The sequence below is a fragment of the Chlorocebus sabaeus genome, chromosome 6 (genome assembly GCF_047675955.1).
Source record: "Chlorocebus sabaeus isolate Y175 chromosome 6, mChlSab1.0.hap1, whole genome shotgun sequence".
NCBI classification, from domain to species: Eukaryota; Metazoa; Chordata; class Mammalia; order Primates; family Cercopithecidae; genus Chlorocebus; species Chlorocebus sabaeus.
Window position 1 is genome coordinate 17,515,663 of NC_132909.1, and position 21,149 is coordinate 17,536,811.

Sequence of the window (21,149 nt, forward strand, 5' to 3'; positions counted from 1 at the left end):
GGAGCTTGGCTCTGGGGGGGCTGGGTTGGGAGGCCCCTGATTGATTTCTGTTTACCGGCTGTCCCCGCAGGCGGAAGAGCGAATCGCGCCCCATCCATCAACAGGCTCGCAGCCTCCCTAATAAAAACATTTTACTTCTAAATGATCTCGAACTAATTAACTCAAAGTGTTAATTAAAGTTTGCGCAGACAGCATTGTCATCAGGGAGGGCGGTGGATCCATCTTCCTGAGAGAGAGACAGTGTTTGGGGGGGCTCCCATCCCCCTCACTGCTGAGCCCTGTCCACTGCTCCACCCTGTGGCCTCCAACCTCCCCTGGGGCTCTCCGCCTTTGTCCCCACTCTCAAGCTCTTCTCTGAGCTCTTCACTGGTCTGTCGCTCCCATTTCTCACTGTCAGCCTGTCTCTGAGTTTCTATGTCTCTGTCTCTTGCCTCTCTTGCCAGAATGCTGTGTCCCCAGGGTTCCCACCTCCGGTTCATGTGGTGCTTTTGTGTGTGTGTGTGTGTGTTGGGGTTATGTGTGTGGAGCATGTATGTGTGTCAGAGTTTGTATGTGGACACGTGCATGTCAGGGGAGACGCATGGCGGTTTGTGTGTGCACATGTGTGTTTGAACCCGGGGTGTATGTGTTAAAGTTTGCATGGGCACAGGCATGTATGAGCCCAGAGCTATGTGTGTGTCTGACCATGTGGTCCATGCGGACAGGTAGGCTGTGGGACCTGACCAGGTGTCCCTGAGACAGTGTTTGAGGACCTCTAGGGGCCCCTTGCTCGGCAGGCCAGGCAGGTGCACTGGGTGGGCGAGGGACCAAGCTCAAGTTCACTGGGCCCCTCTCCCCTTCTCCCAACTCCCACAGCCCATCGCCGGCAGGGCCAGGGAGCCCAGGCCAGGACAGGCCACCAGGCCATGGGCACTGGTGGGGTGGCTGGCTGGGCGGCCCCAGTGTGAGCTCATACATCAGGGCTGACAGGCTCCGAAAGCCCCGGAATTAAAACCTAAATCGAATATTGATCACCCGCTCCGGCCGTGGCGCCCACGATGGCCCCCCTAGCTCCCTCACGCTTGCTCCCTGCTCCCTGGTTCTCAGGCGTCACCGCTGTCCTGTCTTTCCGTCTTTCTTGCCTCCTCTCTCCCCGGCTTCTCCGCACCCAGGCCTTCCTCTAGTGGCCCCAGCAGGTGCCCCCTCAGGCAGAGACAGAGACAGAGGCTGAGAGAGACACAGGGACATGCAGACACAGAAAAGAGACCCAGACACGGAAACAGTTCAACACAGACCTGCAGACAGACCCAGAGCAGGCAACCACAGACAGACAGACACGGCACACAGTCACCCACAGACTTATGCACAGGGAGTCACGCACAGCCACACCTCAAAAGTCACACTGATATACCATTGCACAAAAATGTTGCCCACAGGACACACATACAGAAAGTGCCAGACACAGGCAGACAGAAAGACACCCGCAGGACCACAGAGTTACTACCACACGCAGGATCACTGAGACTTGAGTGTAGTGATACAGGGACAGTCGCAAAGCAAGTTACACCAACATGGGCAGAGCGAGACAGAAGACACGCAGTCATGGATGCAAGTAGACACACAGACACACTGAGCTCCCCAGTGGCAGGGAACACACTGCCTGTTTGCCCAACTGCACTCATCCTGACACAGCAGCCACCTCCCTCTGACTCAGCCCCCAGACACCACCCCCACTCTTGGATCCAGAACCCAGAAAGGCCCCGCTGCACGGGGAGGAGCCTCTCAGACCTCATCCCCCAACTCTGAGCAGTCCCCTCCATGCCCCAAAGGTCCGGGCTGATCCAGGAAGGTAGCTGGAGAGATGGACCCCAGAGAGGGCAAGAAGGATTCTCCGGCCAGAGACGGGCAGGGACAGGGCCAAGGTCATGCTGTCCAGGGAAGGCCCTGGGATCCAGGGTTCTAGTCTCTGAGACCACCTGTAGGATTGAGGTGAGACAGCGGGAAGAACTTCCCGAGACCACTAGGGCTGGGGCTCCCCAGAGTGGGCAGGGGTGCTGCCCCACTCCCACCCCCACCCTGAGGCTTCCCGGCTGGGGCGGGCAGCATCGGAGGCGGGCGGTGGCGGCTGCCTGGGAGAAGATGAATCTTTCATGAGTGATTTGCGGCCGCCTCTTCTCGTCCCGTGTTGTTTAATGTTTCAATTTGGGCGAAAGCAAAACATTCAATCAGGCGGATTAAGTGCGTAATGCGTCTCATCGCTCAATCTGTCGCCTCCGCCGGGCAGCCCGCCGGGTGGGGGGGCAGGCTGGGAGGGGGTGGCGGGCAGAGACCCCAGCCAGGGGAGCCCGTTCCCCAGCAACTCCCCAAGGCTTTGCCACAGGGAGCCCCTCAGCCTGGAATCCCCGCCGGGCTCCAGGCTCCCGCCACGTACCGCTCTCTGCTTCATCTCCGGGTGTCCACTTGGCTTGGGGAGCCCTGATTTCTCCGCAGCCCTCTGTCTGTCTGTGTGTGTCCACCTGTCTCTCTGTCCACCTCTTTCTTCTGGGTGTGTCCGCTGTTCCCTCTGATATCTGTCTGTCTCTCCATGAGTGCCTGCCCTTGTCCCTGTCCACCTGTCCTCTCGCTGCCTGTTCTCTGGGTTTTCTCCCTTTAGACCTAGCCCCCATCCCTCTGTCACTGTCCATCTGTCCATATGGCTCCCGTCCTGTCTCTTGTATTGTCCGTACCCAGGTCTCGCCAGCCCAACCTCTGTCTGTTCAAGAGTCTCTCTGTTGCCCTCACCCTCTGCCTGCCATCTGCTGCAGACCCCCTCTGTCCTCCAGATTTCCCTATCTCCAGTTCTAGCCCTGAACTCACGCCCCGGTCTCTTTCTTCTCCACCAAGGTCTGAGTCCTCAATCCTGTCAGCCTGACCCCAGCCCACTTCTCTATTCATCTTTGTCCCTGTCTGTGTCCACCTGTCTGTTCGCCCATCTCCATCCTTCTCTCTCTCTCCCTCTCCCCTGTCTCTGCTCCCACTTGGGTCAGTGCCTCTGGCTTCCCTCCTTGACCTGTCAGTTCCCTGTCCCTGGCCTGGCCTAATCTCCATGTCCACTAGGGGGCAGCAGGCACAGGCTTTTCTGGAGGGGAGGCTGGCCATGGCTCAGGGGCTTCCCAGCCAGCCCTGTTACTTACTTGTCTGCTGACCATCCTGCCCATGGGGTGTCCCAGCCCCACCCCTTCCTCCCTCAGACCCAGGAGTCCAGGCTCCCACCCCCCTCCTCCCTCAGACCCAGGAGTCCAGGCCCCCAGCCCCTCCTCCCTCAGACCCAGGAGTCCAGGCCCCCAGCCCCTCTTCCCTCAGACCCAGGGGTCCAGCCCCCCAGCCCCTCTTCCCTCAGACCCAGGAGTCCAGGTCCCTAGATATTCCTATCTCAGACCCCGGAGTATAGGCCCCCAGGCCCTCCTCCCTCAGACCCAGGAGTCCAGGCCCCCAGCCCCTCTTCCCTCAGACCCAGGGGTCCAGCCCCCCAGCCCCTCTTCCCTCAGACCCCGGAGTCCAGGCCCCCAGCCTCTCCTCCCTCAGACCCAGGAGTCCAGGCCTCAGCCCCTCCTCCCTCAGACCCAGGGGTCCAGGCCTCAGCCCCTCCTCCCTCAGACCCAGGGGTCCAGGCCTCAGCCCCTCCTCCCTCAGACCCAGGAGTCCAGGCTCCCAGCTCCTCCTCCCTCAGACCCAGTGGGTCCAGGCCCCAGCCCCTCCTCCCTCAGACCCAGGAGCCCAGGATCTGAGACCATCCTCCATCAGACCCAGGAGTACAGGTCCTGGGCCATCTTCTCTCTCACAACCCAGGGGTCTATCCTCTACCCACTTCCTCTCTCTTCCTCCCAGGCAGCCTGTGACCTGCTTAGGGATAAATAGAGATTTCAGCTGGGGACTGACAGGCACTAACCAGAAATGTTGTCACCATTGCGCACGAACAGGGACACAAACAGATTGTGTGTGTGTGTGTGCGCGCATGTGCACATGTCCAGGAAACACAAACATAATGGGATATAGGATTCAGTCAACACACAAGGACACACACAGACACCAGCCAACATGCATGCACACCAGAACTCAGGGACACACACCGAGCTTCTGCCCATTCAGGGTAACTGACTTTGGGGACAGCAGGGTAGGACAGGAGGGTCTCCCCAAACTCTCATCTCCAGATCTGCCCTCAGCCCCAATCCCTCAGCCTCTGCCCTTCTCCTGGCACCCTTGCCCTTCCTCCCCGCTTCCTGGCAGGTTCTCAGCCTTTTGGCTCCACTCCTACCCTCTGCCCCCGACCCCTCCACTCTGCCTCTCTGGCCTCTCCTCTGCCAGGCTCGCTTTTCTCTGTTGCTCATGTTCCCCACACCCCTCAACCCCTCTCCCCAATTCCCTAAGTTCCTGTTTCTCAGCCTCTCACTTCTGTGTGTCTGTCTGTGTGTCATCAGTTTCTCCTGCCCCCTCCTCCATCTGTCTTTTTCTCTGAATTGTCTTTGTCCATTTCTTTGCTCCTCTGTAGCCAGTTAGTAACATCTGGGGCTTTCTCTCTGAGCCACTCTCAATCTGTCTCTCTGTCGCCCTTTCTTAGGGTGTCTCTGCTCTCTGAGTCTCTCGGAATGTCTCTGTCAGTCCCTGTCTCTCTCTATAACTCTAGGCTTTGCAGTCTCCAAGTTTCTCTCCGTGTCTCTGCATCTCTGCATCTCTCTTCTCTCTCCCATCTCTCTCACTGTCTGTTCTTCTCTGTCTCCCTGTCTCTGTCTCTCTGTCCATCCATCTCTCTCTCCCCCAGCCCCTCCCTCCCTCCCCCTCTCTCCCTCTCTGTCTCACTCTTCGCCTCTCTCTTTTCTCTCTCAAGTGTTTTCAATTTTATTCTGAGTGGAATTAACTACCCCTGATGTCAAATTGCCGCCGAAATCGATAATAATATCTTTACAAAAGAGGATATTCTTCTCTCGGAGAACGGCCTCTGAAAAATGGAAAATTTAGTCGAAATTGATTCATTACTTGACACTTTATAGAACGGCTGCGTATTGATCGCACCTGTCATGTCCCATCTCCCCTAATCGAAGCTGAAGGCCGGCTCCGATGCCTGCTATTTTTCATAATTCCACCGCAGCCGACAGCTCCACAAACACCGCCGCTCACTCAGCCTCCGCCTCCCCAGGCCGACCGCCACCGCGCGCCCTCGGCCTGGCCCTGGCCCTGCCGGCCGCACTGCACGGCTGTCCCTCCGTCCATCTGCCCACCAATTCTGCAGATGCCCTCTGTCCGTCCTCCCCTCCCTCCTTCTGTCTGTCTGTCCCTCCTGCCCCAGCCCCAAGCCCTAAGTCTGTCTGTCTGTCCTTTTCCTGGACCAGCCCCCACATCTGTCCCCAGTCTTCCAACACCCTTGCCGCCCATCCTTTCTCTCACCCTTGTCTGTCTGTCTGAATTCCCACTCCCAGGCACACGCGCTGGCTGGCTGCCTCCCCCTGCTCTCCTGGCTCCCATCTGTCTTGTGTTTGTCCGTCTGCCCTCCTTGCACCTCGTTCATCCTGGGCCTTCATCCTTCCACCCACCAGGCCCCTCTCGGTCCATCCTCTCCCACCCGGGATAGGCGGTGGGGTGAGGGAGGGGTGGCCATGCTGTTTGTTTGCACCCCTTTCCCAGCTGACTGGACTCCCCCATTCCCTCTGCTCTCCCAACATCCACAGCAGCGTGGCTTGGCCCAACTCCAGCCCCATCTCCCCCGGGACTCCCCGTCCTTCTCCCCAGCCCCTCTCTGCCCAGCTTCTCCTCGCCTCCCTCCCTGCTCTCTTTAGTGTCCTCTCCGTGCCTCCCTCCTCCCCTTTCCCTCCCTCCCTGCCTCCTCCCCAGGCCCTGTGGGCTTGGCTTTGCCCTCAGCAGGGACCCAGAGATGAATCAGGCACAGGCCCTGCCCACAGGGAGCCTCAAGCCCCGAGGGATGGGGGATGGCCGGCGGTCATACTGAGCCAGAGGACACAGTGGTAGGGTGGGCCCTGCTCTGGGAGGACGAAGAGCTGTGTGGGCAGCGCGCTTGTCTGCACAAGCTCCTAGTCTAATATGGGGGCAGGGGGGAGGGCAGGGCAGCCTGGTGGTTAAGAACACAGAGCCCTTGGCCAGGCTGCTTGGCTCCAGGTCCCCTTCTAATACTAACTAGCTGTGTGACAATTGGCAAGTGATTCTGTGGCTGTTTCCTCATCAGTAAAGTGGGGGTGACACTTATAAGAGCACCTACCTCTTAGAGTTGTGCCGTGAGACTTGCTTGAGTTCATCTGTGTATAGAGTTTAGGCAGTGCCGGGCACCAGGCAAATCCCATTAAACGGTCATTGTCATGACTACTGACATGCTGGGATTTGGGCCCCATGCAGCCTCCCCCACCCACACCACCCCCACCTCCCCTTTTGCTCTTGTGGTTCCGGGAGGGCTGCAGTGGTGGGGAGGGAGTTAAGGAGATGGAAACTTGGGGTGGGGGGCTCCTGGTTTCACCCTCTGTCACCTTTAGTGCTGTCACTGCACCAGGAGGCATCTTTGTTAAAAGCAATCTCGAGAAAGCCGACAGCCCTCATGGAGGGGTCCTCTTGCTCCTGGGGTTTTCGAGAGTCTAGCGGATATTACAGACCCCAGAGGTATGCTCTCTCCTTCATGGGTAATAAATTCAGTCCACTGGGTGTTACAGGCTGGTGAGGGTATTCTCCTGCTCCCTCTCTCCCTGTCTCCCCCTCTCCTAGGGGGCATTAAACACCCTGAGGGCGTCCTCTCTCAGTGGGGTATTAACTACAGTCTTCTGCTGCTGCAGCCTCCCTGGGGATGTTAAGTACAGCTTAATGATCCCCCTCCTGTGAGACGCTTCCTTCAGCCAAGCAGGCAGTGTTGGCAACACTGCTAACGAGGGAACGTGTGCCCCTGCCGGCCGCGGGGATGCTGTGCAGCGAGGGGTCTCTTTCACTGAGCACCTACTATGTGCCTAACGCGGCACTGCACGCTCCGACGTCTTCTTCTCATGAATCCTTCCGAACCCTAGGACTCAGAGAGGGAGCATCAATTTTCCAAAATGCACAGCCCCAAAAGGTGTTCCAGAAATCCAGACGGTGTCTTCTGGGGGTGGGGGATGCTGAGGGTGTTCTGAACAGTCAGACGGTGCTGTTCCTATTCCCACCGGTGTGTAGGATGCACAGGGCAATGGGTCCTGGCCCCTCCCCACCCAGAGCATCAGAGCTCTCCTTGAGGGGTCCTCCCCACCCTCTGATTGGGACTGCAAGCCCCTCAAAGGTGTTAACATTACAGTCTGGGACATTTTCCTGTCTCCCAGAGGGGCGTGGTTTAGAGATAAAGTCTTTTTTTTTTTTTTTTTTTTTTTTTTTTTGAGACGGAGTCTTGCTCTGTCGCCCAGGCTGGAGTGCAGTGGCCGGATCTCAGCTCACTGCAAGCTCCGCCTCCCGGGTTTACGCCATTCTCCTGCCTCAGCCTCCCGAGTAGCTGGGACTACAGGCGCCCGCCATCTCACCCGGCTAGTTTTTTTTTTTTGTATTTTTTAGTAGAGACGGGGTTTCACCGTGTTAGCCAGGATGGTCTCGATCTCCTGACCTCGTGATCCGCCCGTCTCGGCCTCGAGATAAAGTCTTAAAGCCCTCTTGACTGATGGTCTTCGCTATCTTAAGGGTGTCCCTCACATTCCAAAGATGTTCTGTTTTCCAATAGGGTGTCGTGTATGGTGTGATAAACTGTATCTCTCCAGAGGGTGTCCAATCTTACTGAAGGGTGTTATCTACAGTCAATTGAGCTCTTTCTGCTTAGGTGTTCCGTCCCTCTTCACAGGGGTTTAATGGTCATGAAATGCATTCCAGTTGGTGGACTTGAGGCCTTGATGGTGTCCCAGCTCTCTTGAAGGGTGTAGCCAAGGGAGTCATATCTACCCAGAGGGTGTCACCTTTCTCCCAAAGGGTGTCCTGTGTGGGAGGAGTCCTGCCCCACAGGGGGTGTTCTGGAACCTCCTCCTTGGCATTCAGAGCCAGGCACTGGGCATAGGTAGAGGAGGAATGCTCTCTGTAGTATGCTGGGTGTTACACACACACTCAGAGACAGACACAGATACACATACACAGACCTGCCATCTGCACACGCGGCACACACGTACGTACCGTAATACAGGAAGTGGGAACACACGACCCGTACATGGAGACATTCAGGCACACGCACAGAAACATATGCACAAACACTGGAGCTGGGGAGCTGTGTTCAAGTAGGCTGTGGACAGTCCCGGGGCTGTTGTGGACACGCAGAGGACCATGGCCCTGGGGGAAAGGGTCGTAAATGGAGCCCAGTGAAGCCTGTTGGCTCCTTGAAAGAATGTTCCCTACAGTCCAACTGCAGAAAAGGTACAGACAAGTGAAGGAATTCTTGTTTTCTGGTAAAATTCTTAATATTTTAATGGGATTATTCAGAAGCAGCAAGTTCACAGCAAATGTGTGTTTATTTGGTACTTGGTGCGGTACCAGCTGTGCTCCACGCGCCCTGCGGTTTAACCCTCCCAACCACTCTAGGAGGGAGGTCATTATTGTCCCATTTTGCAGATGAGGAAACTTGAGGCTGGGGATGTTTGGCGACTTGCCTGAGTGAGTGGTGAGTGGGAGTGAGGCTGAACCCTGTCTGTCAGGCAGGGCTGAAGTTCTCTTCTAGCCTCTCAGCACCTTGGTCTCAGCACCTGGGCGCTGGTGGGGTTGGTGAGATCCCACAGAGCTGTCCTGGCCCCCACATATCCACCTGGAGACTGCTGTCTTGCCGTGAGACCTACTTTCTCCTCTGGGGGTAGGAGCCTCCAGGGGCTGCCCTGGTGAGAGCTGCCTTTCTCCAGAGAAGCTGGTGTGGGGCTTGGTGGGGTGGAGCCTGACCTGGGAATGGGACGTAAAAGTGGTTGCAGGGCAGTGGCAGCGGGGGAGAGGGCAGGGTGAGGGGTAAGGGGCAAGGAGGAGATAGGAAGGTTGACAGTGAGGGTGAGGGTCAGGTTGGGCCAGGAGGAGGAGGTCCGGCCAGGAGCTGAACTGTGGGTCTGACCTGCCCTTAGGCTGGTCGATATTGACTTGTTATTTCAATGGGAACAGATCTGGCTGGGCAGGGCCGTTCCCTGTCACTGCAGGTGTGCATGTGGGTGCCGGTGACCTTGTGGGCGTGTGAAGGGGAGTGTCAGTGTGCCAGCCCTGGGTTCTGCCTATGTGTCAGTGAGGGCTTGTGTGTCCAGGCTGTGTTTTGGGAGTGGAGTGTGGCTGTGTGTCACCGTGCATCTGGGTGTCTTTGTGTCCAGTTTGTGGGTCAGTGGATCAGGGAGCGGCTGTGGGTTGGAGAAGGTGTGGTGTGCAGGCTGTGTTTGTGCATATGTTTCTGTGTGTGTGCCTGAATGTCTCCGTGTACGGGTTGTGTTTCCACTTCCTGTATGACGGTAGGCATGTGTGTGCTGCGTGTACAGAGGGCAGGTCTGTGCATGTGTGTCTGTGTCCGTCTCTCTGTAGGGCTGTGTGTCCCTGAGTGTGTGTTTGCACTGTCTTACTGTATCCATATGTCCCTCTGTCCGTGTGTCTCCTATCCAGGCTGCGTGTGTGCGGGTCCGTGTTCCAGTCCGGGTCCAGGTTTGCGTGCCCAGCAGAGGTCCTGGCCGCATCGTCCCCACCTCCACCTCGCGCCTGTCCGTTTGTCCGCGCGTCCTCCTAGGGAGGAGCGGGACGGAGGGGAAGGAAAGGGGAGAGGAGGGGGTCTCTCTACCTCTCCACCCACCCCCGCCCCACCCCCACTCCCTCAGTCCCGGGATCGAACCTTATTTAGAGTCGCGATTCGACATCTGTTTTCAAATTTGATCAGCTCTGAACTTTATTTTCCGAGTTTGAGGAAAATTATATTCCATCGATCGCGCCCCCGCCCCCTCCCCCGCGCCGCCGCGGCCGCCTCCATATATCTGCGCGCCGAGCCCGGCCGGGCGGCCGCGAGGGCGGGAGGCGCGCGGCGCGCAGAGGAGGAGTGGAGGGAGGAGGACGAGGAGGAGGAGGAGCAGGAGGAAGAGGAGGACGAGGAGAAGGCGCAGGAGGCAGGGCCGCCCCGCGCCCCCAGCCGGCCAGGCTGTCCCCGGCGCGCGCCCACCCGCGCTCGCTGCGCTGCGCTCCCGCCGGGAGCTCCGTCCTCAGCTCTCCGCGTCTCTGCTCTCTTTGCGCGTCTGTCTCGCTGTCTGTCTCCCTCTCTGCATCTCCCCGTCTCTGCTCGTCTCCCCGTCTCTGTTTCCCTAGCTGTCTTTCCGTCTCTGAGTCTCTCCAGTCCCGGCGTCTCAGAGACTACCTCTCCTCGTCCTCTGGGTCTCTGCCTCCCTGGGGCTCTGGGCATCTCCCCCCATCCCGCCCCTCGCCCCGGTGCCCCCTCCCCAGGACGCCGCGGGGGCCATGGCTGCGGGATCCGAACTTTAAACACTTCTCCCTGGACCGGAGCGGACGCGCAAAGCCCAGAAAGTGAGTGAGTGCGGCGGCCGGCGCAAGGGCGGGGAGGGGGAGGGGGAGGGGGCGGGGATTCCCGCCCGAGGAGGGGGCGGGCGCGGGGGTGGTCCTGGGAGGCCTGCAAAGCTGGGCCTCCGAGCCCGTGGAGGGGCAGGCTGATGGGGTCATCCGTCCCAGCTGTGGGAGGCAGGTGGGGCTGCGCCCAACTCTGGGAAGGTGGGAGGCGGGTAGCACTGGAGGTGCGGCCTAGGGACAGGGGTGCGAGATTTGGGGGCGGGGAGGGAGAGCGAGTGAGAGACACGGAGATGGGGTCTGCGAGAGACTGGACTGAAAATCTGGGAACGGGGGTTGGTGTCCGACCTGAAGGTGGATTTGGATGTTTGGGGCTGAGGAGTCTGGATATTTGGGGCTAGATTCTGAGTGGGGTTTAGAGGTCAGGGCTGAGGGCTTGAATATTTGGGACCTAGGGGCTCAAAGCCAAGAGACTGGACACTTGGGGCGGAAGATCTAGATATTTGAGGTTGGGAGCTGACGGGCTGGGAGTCAGGACTGGGGGTGTGGATATCTGGGACTGGGGATCAATACAGGAGTTTGGACTTGAGGGGGCCAGAAGTCTGGATTTGGAGTTGGAGTTCAAGGCTGAGGGCCTGGTAATTTGGATCTGGATATCTGGGGTCTGGATATTTGGTGTGAAGGGTCACAGGGTCTGTGGGAAGGACATTTGGGTCAATTCTGGGGTCTGCACACTTCGGGGCAGGGAGTACTGGCCTGGCCTTGACCTTCGTGGGGCTGGGGCCCTCTGGGACACCTTTTCTATCTATCGTTCCACCACTGTCGCAGGGCCCTGCTGGGCCACTTCTGTCATCTCTCCCCTGGCTGGGTCTCTCCTCACTGTCTCTCTGTCTCTGTCTCTCACAGCATCTCTGTGTCCACTTCTAACTCTCCCAGGATCTGTCTTTCTATCTCTGTCTCTCGCAGCATCTCTCTCTTCCTTTTTGGGTCCAACTCTTAGCCTCTCTCTCTCTAAATCTCTGTGCTTATCTCTCCCTGTGTCTCTTTCTCTCTCAGCATCTCTGTCTGTCTCTCTCTGTCTCTTACTGTCTCTCCATCTCTGTCTCTCCCAGCATCTCTGTCTCCCCCTCACTGGTTTCCGCTCAGATTAAGCCGGGGACCTAATTCCAGGCCCAGGATCGAATTTTCTGGCAACAAAGGGAAATAGCGAATCGATCGGTCGCTCCGGAGATTAAGAGACAAGCGGCGCGCGGATCTATCACGGCTAAACGGCCCCCCCGCCCGCTCCCCCCGCCCGGCCGGCCCGCCGAGGCCCAGACGCGCTCCGCATCGCCAAGCAGCCTCAGGAGCCCCGGCAGGCCGGGCCTCGACCAGCCCAGAGCTAACTGTGTGCCCTGCCGAGGGCCAGAGCCATGGGAGGGACCCAAGAACCAGAACTGGCTCCCCAGGGAGGGGAGGGCAGGGGAGCGAGAGAAATCGAGGCAGCAGACCATCTGGCAGAGTCACACTGCACCCACCTGTGGCCTCAGGTAACTAACCTTTCACTCACACCTGTCTATCAATGCACCTGTCACACCCATGTTCCCCCTTCCACTCCCCAAATCTGGACTTCCAGGTAACATCTGTCTCCTCATAGCTGCCTGTGCGCAACACCTGTCCTCCATACCTCATCTGCCCTGGAGGTAACACCTATTTCCTCTCACCTGCCCCTCCAGGTAACACTTGTCCCCCTCACACCTGCCCTTAAGATGTCTGATCTCTCGGGGGAGCATATGTCCTTTCTTACCTGCCCCTCCAGGTAACACCTGTTCTCTAAAATCTGCCCCTTCCACTGGAATCCCTGCATTTTTTCTCATTTCATGCCACACTGGCCCCTTCCTACCTGTAAATGAGCCATCCCACCTGTCCCCTAAAGCTCTAAACTCACCTGTTCCTCACACATTCGTATTTCTTCACCTCTTCCTCCTCTCAAGCAGTACCGAGCCACCACACGTGCACGCACTCACACACACATTCCTTCCTTTGCAAACAAGCACTCACACGTGCAACCTGCTAACCTGTCCCCTCAGGTAAGGCCTGCCCCCGCCAGTCCCCAGCCTCCTGGCCCTCACCCATCCTCCTCCGTGACAGTGCTGCACCTGCCCAACACCCCAACACCTGCCCTCCTGGAAGAGCTGGCCACAGACAGGTCACCTGAGAGCACAACTGCCGCTCACACCCCTCTCTACCTGTACCTGACACCGTCACTGACTTCCAAGGACTCCCCCGTACCTGTCTTTCCTACTTGTCATTTCAGGTTACTCATCACAGACAACAGAAGCACTTCACCTTCCCCACCTGTGTCCTAACCCCGAGCACCACCTGATCTCCAACCCACACACTGGTGCCCTCCTCATGGCCGTCCCTGCCATCATGCCTTCCTCCAAGCCCTTGTCCCCTCAGTTTCCCTGTCTCACCTGCACACTTGCTCACCTGTATCTCACTCCTAGCGCTGTCTCTGCCTCTCTTGGTCTCTCACTGTCTCTCACTATACACACCACTACTTCACACAGACACAGGTTTGGGGCAGGAATCTGTCCTTGGCCACAGGTATCTGCGTCACCTGTATACCTGTTTTCCCACACCTGTCCCTCAGGTACTCTCTATCCACTTCTCTTCTTTCCCACATACCTAATTTCTCATGTTTCTCTCTCTCTCTCTCTCTTTTGCTGCACAAGGTCACACCAGTAACCCCCTACACCTGCTGTTCCTCACCTGTTTATCCTGGGGAATCCTCTGTCCTGGTAACACATTCAATCATTTCCTCAGCAAACAGGTACCGAGGCCTTCACACCCCCTACGCATACCCCCACCTAATCTCTCTTTGCTTCACATGTCTTCAGCTGGGTCTAGGGGATGCCTTCTCCTGGACACAGCCCTGTCCCGTGGACATGCACCTGGCTCCCCACACTCCAGCCACCTCTCTCCTTTTCCTCCCCCCAAACATCCATGTGACCGGAGTCCCTTTGCACCTTTTGCAAGCATTGTGAACCCACTGCACACCTCTGCCTCATTCTCTGCTACATTCACTTTCGCTACCTGTCCCTGCAGCCTATCACCCCCACATCTTTAGGAACAAACTTTCAGATCCCTCACACCTGTCTCCAACCTGCTTCTCTCCAGAAACACCGGTCCCCTTTGTTAGCACGTGTCTCTAACCAGCTCTCTCCTCGAGGAGCGCCTTCCTTCGTGTGCATAACACCTGTAGCATGTGTTAGACACGTGTCACCTGTTCCCAGCCACCCCCACACCTGCTCCCTGCACTGCACAGCATCTTAAGTCCGAGGCTCTCTGACTTCAGTGTGCATCAGAAACACCTGGTCTGAGTAGCAGGTGCTTGTAATGTGTGCCCCACCTGTTCTACCACGTAACACCTGCGGCCTCCCCATATATACTGATGGCAACACGAGGATGAGGATGAGGGTGATGGTGACGACAAATCCCGATTACTAAGGCCACCATCCATCTCTGTGGCAGACACTAACTTCTTCACACCCATTGTCTCATTTGTCCTCACAGGGCCCTCATGAGGCAGGTACTTGCCTCTTGTCCCCATTTTACAGAGAAGGAAACTGAGTCTACAGAGTTTCTTTGAGGTCCCAGAAACAGGTAGATGTTAGAGATTTGAGTCAAATCAAGGCTGTCTGACTTCAGAGACTGCCCTCCTAGCCATCCAGGTGTCCTTGCCTCTCCCATCTGCCCCTAAGGTGACCTCCTCCCTCCACAGACACACCTATCCACCTAGTGACTTTGGTGACACTTGCTTCTCCGTTACCTCCCAACCCCATCTCCCCTACACTCCAGGCTCATTTTCTCACCCTCCATTGACTCCTGGGGCTAAGGCTGTCATTCCACATGCTCACCCCCACCTCCCCCACAAGCTGTTTGGGGCCAGCACAGCCCCCTCCCAGCGCACCCCCACCTCCCCAGACATACCCCCAGCACAGCCCCCTCCCAGCACCCCCACCTCCCCAGACATACCCCCAGCACAGCCCCCTCCCAGTGCACCCCCACCTCCCCAGACATACCCCCAGCACAGCCCCCTCCCAGCACCCCCACCTCCCCAGACATACCCCCAGCACAGCCCCCTCCCAGTGCACCCCCACCTCCCCAGATATAGCCCCAGCACAGCCCCCTCCCAGCACCCCCACCTCCCCAGACATACCCCCAGCACAGCCCCCTCCCAGCACCCCCACCTCCCCAGACATACCCCCAGCACAGCCCCCTCCCAGCACCCCCACCTCCCCAGACATACCCCCAGCACAGCCCCCTCCCAGCACCCCCACCTCCCCAGACATACCCCCAGCACAGCCCCCTCCCAGTGCACCCCCACCTCCCCAGATATAGCCCCAGCACAGCCCCCTCCCAGCACCCCCACCTCCCCAGACATACCCCCAGCACAGCCCCCTCCCAGCACCCCCACCTCCCCAGACATACCCCCAGCATAGCCCCCTCCCAGTGCACCCCCACCTCCCCAGATATAGCCCCAGCACAGCCCCCTCCCAGCACCCCCACCTCCCCAGACATACCCCCAGCATAGCCCCCTCCCAGTGCACCCCCACCTCCCCAGATATAGCCCCAGCACAGCCCTCTCCCAGCGCACCCCCACCTCCCCAGACATACCCCCAGCACAGCCCCCTCCCAGCACCCCCACCTCCCCAGATATAGCCCCAGCACAGCCCCCTCCCAGTGCACCCCCACCTCCCCAGACATACCCCCAGCACAGCCCCCTCCCAGTGCACCCCCACCTCCCCAGACATACCCCCAGCACAGCCCCCTCCCAGTGCACCCCCACCTCCCCAGATATACCCCCAGCACAGCCCCCTCCCAGTGCACCCCCACCTCCCCAGACATACCCCCAGCACAGCCCCCTCCCAGCACCCTTGCCTCCCCAGACACACCCCTGCCGTGCCCCTCCCTGCATGCTGGCCTTTCCTTTCCACACACCCTCACTTTCATTTCCTTTCTCCATTTCCACTTTTGCCACCACCTGCCCCTATCTCCTTGTCCCTGTCCATGTCTGCCAGTCTGATTCTGAGTCTCTCTGTCTCTCTTGGTTTCTGGCCTCTCCACCCCTCTGTCCCGCCCTGTCTTTGTCTCTGTCTGTCTCCCAGTCTCTCTTTGTTCTCTGAATTTCTCTGGTTGTCTTTGTCTATGTCTGTTTCTCTCCGTACAGGGTCTTTACAGCTCTCTCTCAGTTTCTCCATATCCTGGACTCTGTGTCTGTCTTCTTGTCTCGTCTCTTTCCTCCTTTTCTGTCTCTGGCCCTTGCCCTGTCCTCTGACAGTACAAATATTGGGGGGCGGTGTCATACTGACCTGCATTCAAGTCCAGGCTCACTTCACCCCTGTGGGACTTTGGCCAAGTTACTTTTCCTGTCAGAGCCTCAGTTTCCACATCTGTGAAATGGGCATCCATCGTGACAGTTCCTACCTCACAGGTGGTGGCGAGGATGGGGTGCTGAGGGAAGCAAAAGGCCTGGGTCAGAGGGGGCACTGAACTTCCTTCTGTGGGTTCCCCCTGCCCTCTCCTGTCTCTCCCCTAGGCTGCTCCTCACATTCCCTTCACCTGGCTGTCAGTGGGAGTGAGTGTGCGCAGGGTGGAGAATGGAGGGAGAGGTGGGCAGAGGCATCCCTGCCAGCCCAGGCCTGGGCATGGGACCCGGTGTGGGGCTGGGGACAGGGATCGATCCGCCTCGGCGGCAGTGCGCGGGCCAGGATTGCATCTTGTCACAATAATTTATTGCTCTCATCCCGTCTGATCGATGGCGTTGAATTAGCGCCGCGCCTGATGCCCCTGGAGCCCTAAGTTCCCCCCGCAGCTCGGCTGGACCCCGGCCCTTGTGGGATCCCCGGTGGCCTGGCACCCAGCTCCAGCCTCAGCCCGCCCAGGCCCCGCCCCTCGCCCGGGCCCTCAGGCCTGCCCCACTGCCTCCGGTCCCTTGTCCGGTCCCTTGTCCCTCGGTCTCTCCGGTTCCCAGTTCTCTGCCCCTCATGTTTGCCCTCCTGGGTCTTTGACCCCATTTCTCTGTTCCTCCTTTTCTCTGACCCAGGATCACCCACTTCTCCCCATTTTTGTCCTCAGTTCCTTGTCATCTGATTCCCTGTCCCTGTCTGCTCCCGTGTCTCAGTCCCATCCATCTGCCCCTCTAGCTCTCGGCTCCATCCCTATTTCCCCAGCCCTCTGACCCTGCCTCTTTGCCCTCCTCATTTCTGTGCCTTGATCTCCTGCTTTCTGTCCCTTTGATCTGCTATCTCTGCCTCTCCGATTCCCTGCTGAGCACAGTTTCATCTGGATTCCACCTCAACACCATTTCCTCAGTACTCTTGGTGCCAAGCCCCAGCCTCTGTTGGGATGCCTGAGCCCTGGTTCTTGGTGGTTGCCGTCTAGAAGGATTCTGGGTCTCTGGGCTCCCTGAGTAGCTGGTTCTGGTGTACACCACACCCCGCTTCAGCTCTCTGCCCACACCCCTCCAGCATCACCAAATAACGGTCATTTCCCTCCTGTCTGTCACTCTGATAGAGGGGTGGGGCCCGTGTGGAGTGAGGCTGGGGGTGGAGGTAGAATGAAGGCAAGGGTGGGGAAGGGGCGGGAGTTGGGGATGAGGACCAGGAGGAGAGGTAGAGGATGGAGCTGGGGTCTGGGTGGGGTGGGACCTGGTGGAGGTGAGGAGGAGGAGGGGTAGGGTGGGCTTTGGAGTTGGGGTGGGTCGGAATCCCAGGGGACACCAACCTCCCAGGACTGAAGAAGGGTGAGGTGGGGCAGAGGACAAGGAATCCACACCTTAGATCTGCCCGCCACCGGGCCCACACCTGAACCTTCTGCTCCTACCTCCTGTGAGCCCCTCTCCTGCCTCTGCCCTAATCCCTCAATTTTCCGCATCTCTGCCCCCTCCTCTCCTTCCTCCCAACCCGGGGTCTCGGGCGCAGCCCTCGCTCTCCCGTGACCTCCAGCTTTCTAATCGACTTTGTTTCAGACTCTCTGGTTCGCTCTTTCTGCCGTGTTTCCCCACCTCGATCTCCCCTGCCTGTCTCTCTGTCTCTGTCTCTCTCTTCTCTCTGCGTGTGCATGTGGCTCCCAGTCCACTTCCTGTTTCTGTGGGACCTGTCCTCGTCCTCTGTGTCTCTTTCCGTCTCTGTGCCTCCCCCGTGGGGTTCCCGCCTATCCCCCTCCATCTCCCTCCGAGTCTCGCTCCTGCTTCCTCTCTGTTCTCCATGTATCACGCTCCACCCCCTCGGTCTCTCTTCCTCCCTGCATGTCTCCCCTTCTCTGTGCCCCCCACCCCAGCCTCCAGCTCCTCCATCTCTCTGGGTCTCTGAGGGGAGGCAGGGTCCATGGGTGGGGTCGGGGAGCAGCCAGAGCTCCCTCCGCCTGGTGGTGGCGCCTCTGCCCTCCCTTTCCCCTCCCCCAGAGCTGTTTGGTAGGCGGGGTGCGTGGCACTGCGGCTCCCACCTCCCCCTCCCCGGGGACGCTCCCTCGCCACCCCGCAACTGACACCGTTCGGAGTGCTGTCCGCAGCCCCAGGGACATCAGGCAGAGACAGATTCAGGGAGACAGACAGAGATGCAGAGACACACACACAGGGCCCGAGGCAGAGACAGAGACAGAGAGGGAGAGGGAGAGGGAGTGGGGTGCGGCTCTCTGCCCTTGCCCTCACCCACAGGCCTCTCTGTCTCTGGCCTGGAGCCTCCTCACCTCTCAAGTGAGGGTCACAGACACACCTTCCCCAGCCTGGGAAGCCAGCCCTGTCTGCCATTCTGTCCCTCTGTGTGTCCTGCACAGTGCAGTCGAGGCAGAAGACCGTGTGTATGTGTGTGTGTGTGCGCGTGCGCAGGTGCACATGACTGTGTGACTTGTGTCACAGTGTGAATGTGACCTGTAGCCATGCATGTTCCTGGGCACAGGTGACTAAGTATGGGTGCTGAGTGGAACCACACATATCCTGTCTGTGAGCGTGTCATGTCTGTGTGTCATGTCTGTGTGACGTGTGTCATGTCTGTGTGACACGTGTGTGGTGTTCAGCTGTGTCTGGTGCGACCGTCCAAAGCTCTGGAGCTGTGCCGTGTCTGGTGTTTTCACATGGTGTGGCTGTGCAGGGTGGGCCCCGGGGACCTGGGGCAGCTCTCATCTCTGAGGGCAAGATGAGGAGGTTCAGTCCCAGAGAAACAGGGTGGAAGGACCGAGTGCGTGCGCCCCTGAGAGGACCCTGGCAGCTGGGCTGGTGAGTGTGGGTGTGAGGGATGCAGCTAAGAGCCCCCCAGATCTTATGTGTCACAGACCAGCTGTGTGTTTGTGTGGCGCTGTGTTGGTGTTCGGGGGTTGCTGTTGCGTCTCTGAACTTGTGGGCTTGTGTCTGAGTCTGGGTTCAGATGTGGACGTGTGTGCGTGTGTGTGTGTGTGTGTGCGTGTGTGTGCCTGCGTGGCAATTTGCGGGAGCTGAATGTACCAGCTTGAGTGTTGGTTCATAACAATTGAGTGATACTGTGTGTCCAGCCCTGAAGAGCACTGATGACTGTTTGTGTATGTTTGTGTGGTTGCATGTTTCTGTGTGGCTGTTGGATGGCGCATGTGTGTGCAACTTGTATGAACTTGAATCCAAGTCTGTGTGTGAAGCTGTGTTTCTGGTGTCACCCTGTCTGCTTCTGTGTGTTTTCTGTGGTTCTCTGTGTTAAGGGCGACTGTGGTTTTGTGTGTGTCCATGTGGGGATTACAATGTGTGGTATTGAGAGAAGTAGTAAGCTGCGAGTGGTGTGTGAGTGTGGTGTGTGGTATGTGGGTGATGTGTGTGGTATGTGTGTTGTGTGTGGCATGTGGTGTGGTGTGATGTGTGCGGGTGTGTGTGTTGTGTATGTGGTGTGATGTATAATAGTGTCTGTGGTATGGTGTGTATGTGATGTGTGTGGTGTGTATGGGGTGTGTGTGTGGTGTGTGGTGTGTATGGTGAGCAGTGTATGTGGTGTGTATGATGTGTGTGTTGTGTATGTGTATGTGGTGTGTGGTGGATATGTGGTGTGTGGTATGTCTGATGGGTAGTGTATGTAGTGTGTGTGGTGTATGTGAGAGTGATGTGGTGTGTGTGAGTTGTGTATGCAGTGTGTGGTATGTGTGTGGTGGACGTGGTATATGTGGTGTGGATGTGTATGGTGTGTATATGTGTGGGGTGTGTGTGTGGTGTGTATGTGGTGTGTGGTGTGTATGTGATGGGTAGTGTATGTAGTATATGTCATGTATGTGAGGGGTAGTGATGTGTGTGTGTATGGTGAGTATATGGTGTGTGTGTGTGATGTGTGTGTGGTGTATGTGGTGTGTGGGGTGTGTGTGGTGTGTGTGTGATATGGTGTGTGTGGTGTATGTGGTGTGTGGGGTGTGTGTGGTGTGTGTGTGATATCGTGTGCGTGGTGTATGTGGTGTATACCGTGTGTGTGTATGTGGTGTGTGGGGTTAGGTGTGTGTGTGGTGTATGTGGTGGGTATGTGTGTGGTGGGGGTGTGTATGTATAGTGTGTTTGTGGTGTGTGTATGTGGTATGTGTGGTGTATATGTGGTGTATACTTGTGGGGTGTGTGTACACCCCAGGCACAAAGTCACCCCCAACCAGGGTCAGGCCAGAGTATTTGATGTGGGCAGTGTGGGAATGGGTCCGGGATGAGGGGGGCATGCCCATGCAGGAAACCCCACTCACCCCTGAACCCCCTCCTCTCCAGGACAGGCACAGGGTCTCCTGGTACCTGTCGAGGGCCGGCCCCTGAGCCTGCTCTGTGTTCGCATGGACGTGGCCATAGTCTGGACGGACAGGTGTGTGAGCACACACACAGTCTGTGACCACAGAGAGCCGGCTTCGTGCACCCAGATGGGACAGGGTGTTGGGGGCTCGTTTGTGTGGCAAGAGATGGGTGGGGCTGGCAGCGGGCCCATGGCTGGGGCTGTGCATGGTGTGTGTGTGCCTACTAGAGGGTGTCGCTGTGGGTCTCTACCATGTGCACAGATGTGTCCTACATGGGTGTGTGGCGTAAGGAGGGATATGTCCCCAGATTGTGCCTGAATGTGTGGCCATGCATGGTGGGTGCAGGCGGGGTGTGTGCGTGCGCGTGTGTGTCAGGTCATGGTGTGTGCATGCGGGGGTGGCGGTGGGAGAAGGGTCTTGGGCCGCGTCTCTCTCCTCTTTAGACAGAGCCCCGGAGAAGATATGAAATTTAAAAAAAAAATCAATTTTCATTCCACTTGTGCAGATTGTGTTAAGGGGAGGTGGGGATGGGGGGCCTGCGTGAGGGATGAAGGGGCTGGGGGGCGGTGCGAGGCCCGAGGCGGCTCCCGAGGCCGCCGGCGCAGCTTAGAGAAATCAAAACAACTGGTTAAACCCCAGCCCGGGGGGCCGGGGTGATGGGGGGTTAGGAGACAGAGGCAGAGAGAGATGACAGAGAGCCCAGAGACATAGAGGGACAGAGACAGACAGAGACAGAGAGAGGCACCCAGAGAGAGAGATGGGGGAAACAGAGACACTCAGATGGAGATATTTAGAAAGAGAGGCAGGCCGAGATGAGCAGCAAAGACCCTCAGTGACAGAGACAGAGACCCTCGGTGACAGAGACAGAGACCCTCAGTGACAGAGACAGACAGAAAGACACGCCAACACCCGAA

General features: G+C 58.0%; 1 protein-coding gene across 1 annotated transcript in view; it reads left to right on the plus strand.

The window, feature by feature from the left end:
• Window positions 1-947: 947 nt before the first annotated feature.
• ERFL (ETS repressor factor like) overlaps window positions 948-21,149 on the plus strand; it is a 29,387-nt gene continuing 9,185 nt past the window's right edge. Inside the window, exons 1-2 of the mRNA XM_007996944.3 lie at window positions 948-1,968; window positions 9,574-10,476. The gene's annotated coding sequence lies outside the window, so the exon portion shown is untranslated. The remainder of the gene's footprint in view (window positions 1,969-9,573; window positions 10,477-21,149) is intronic.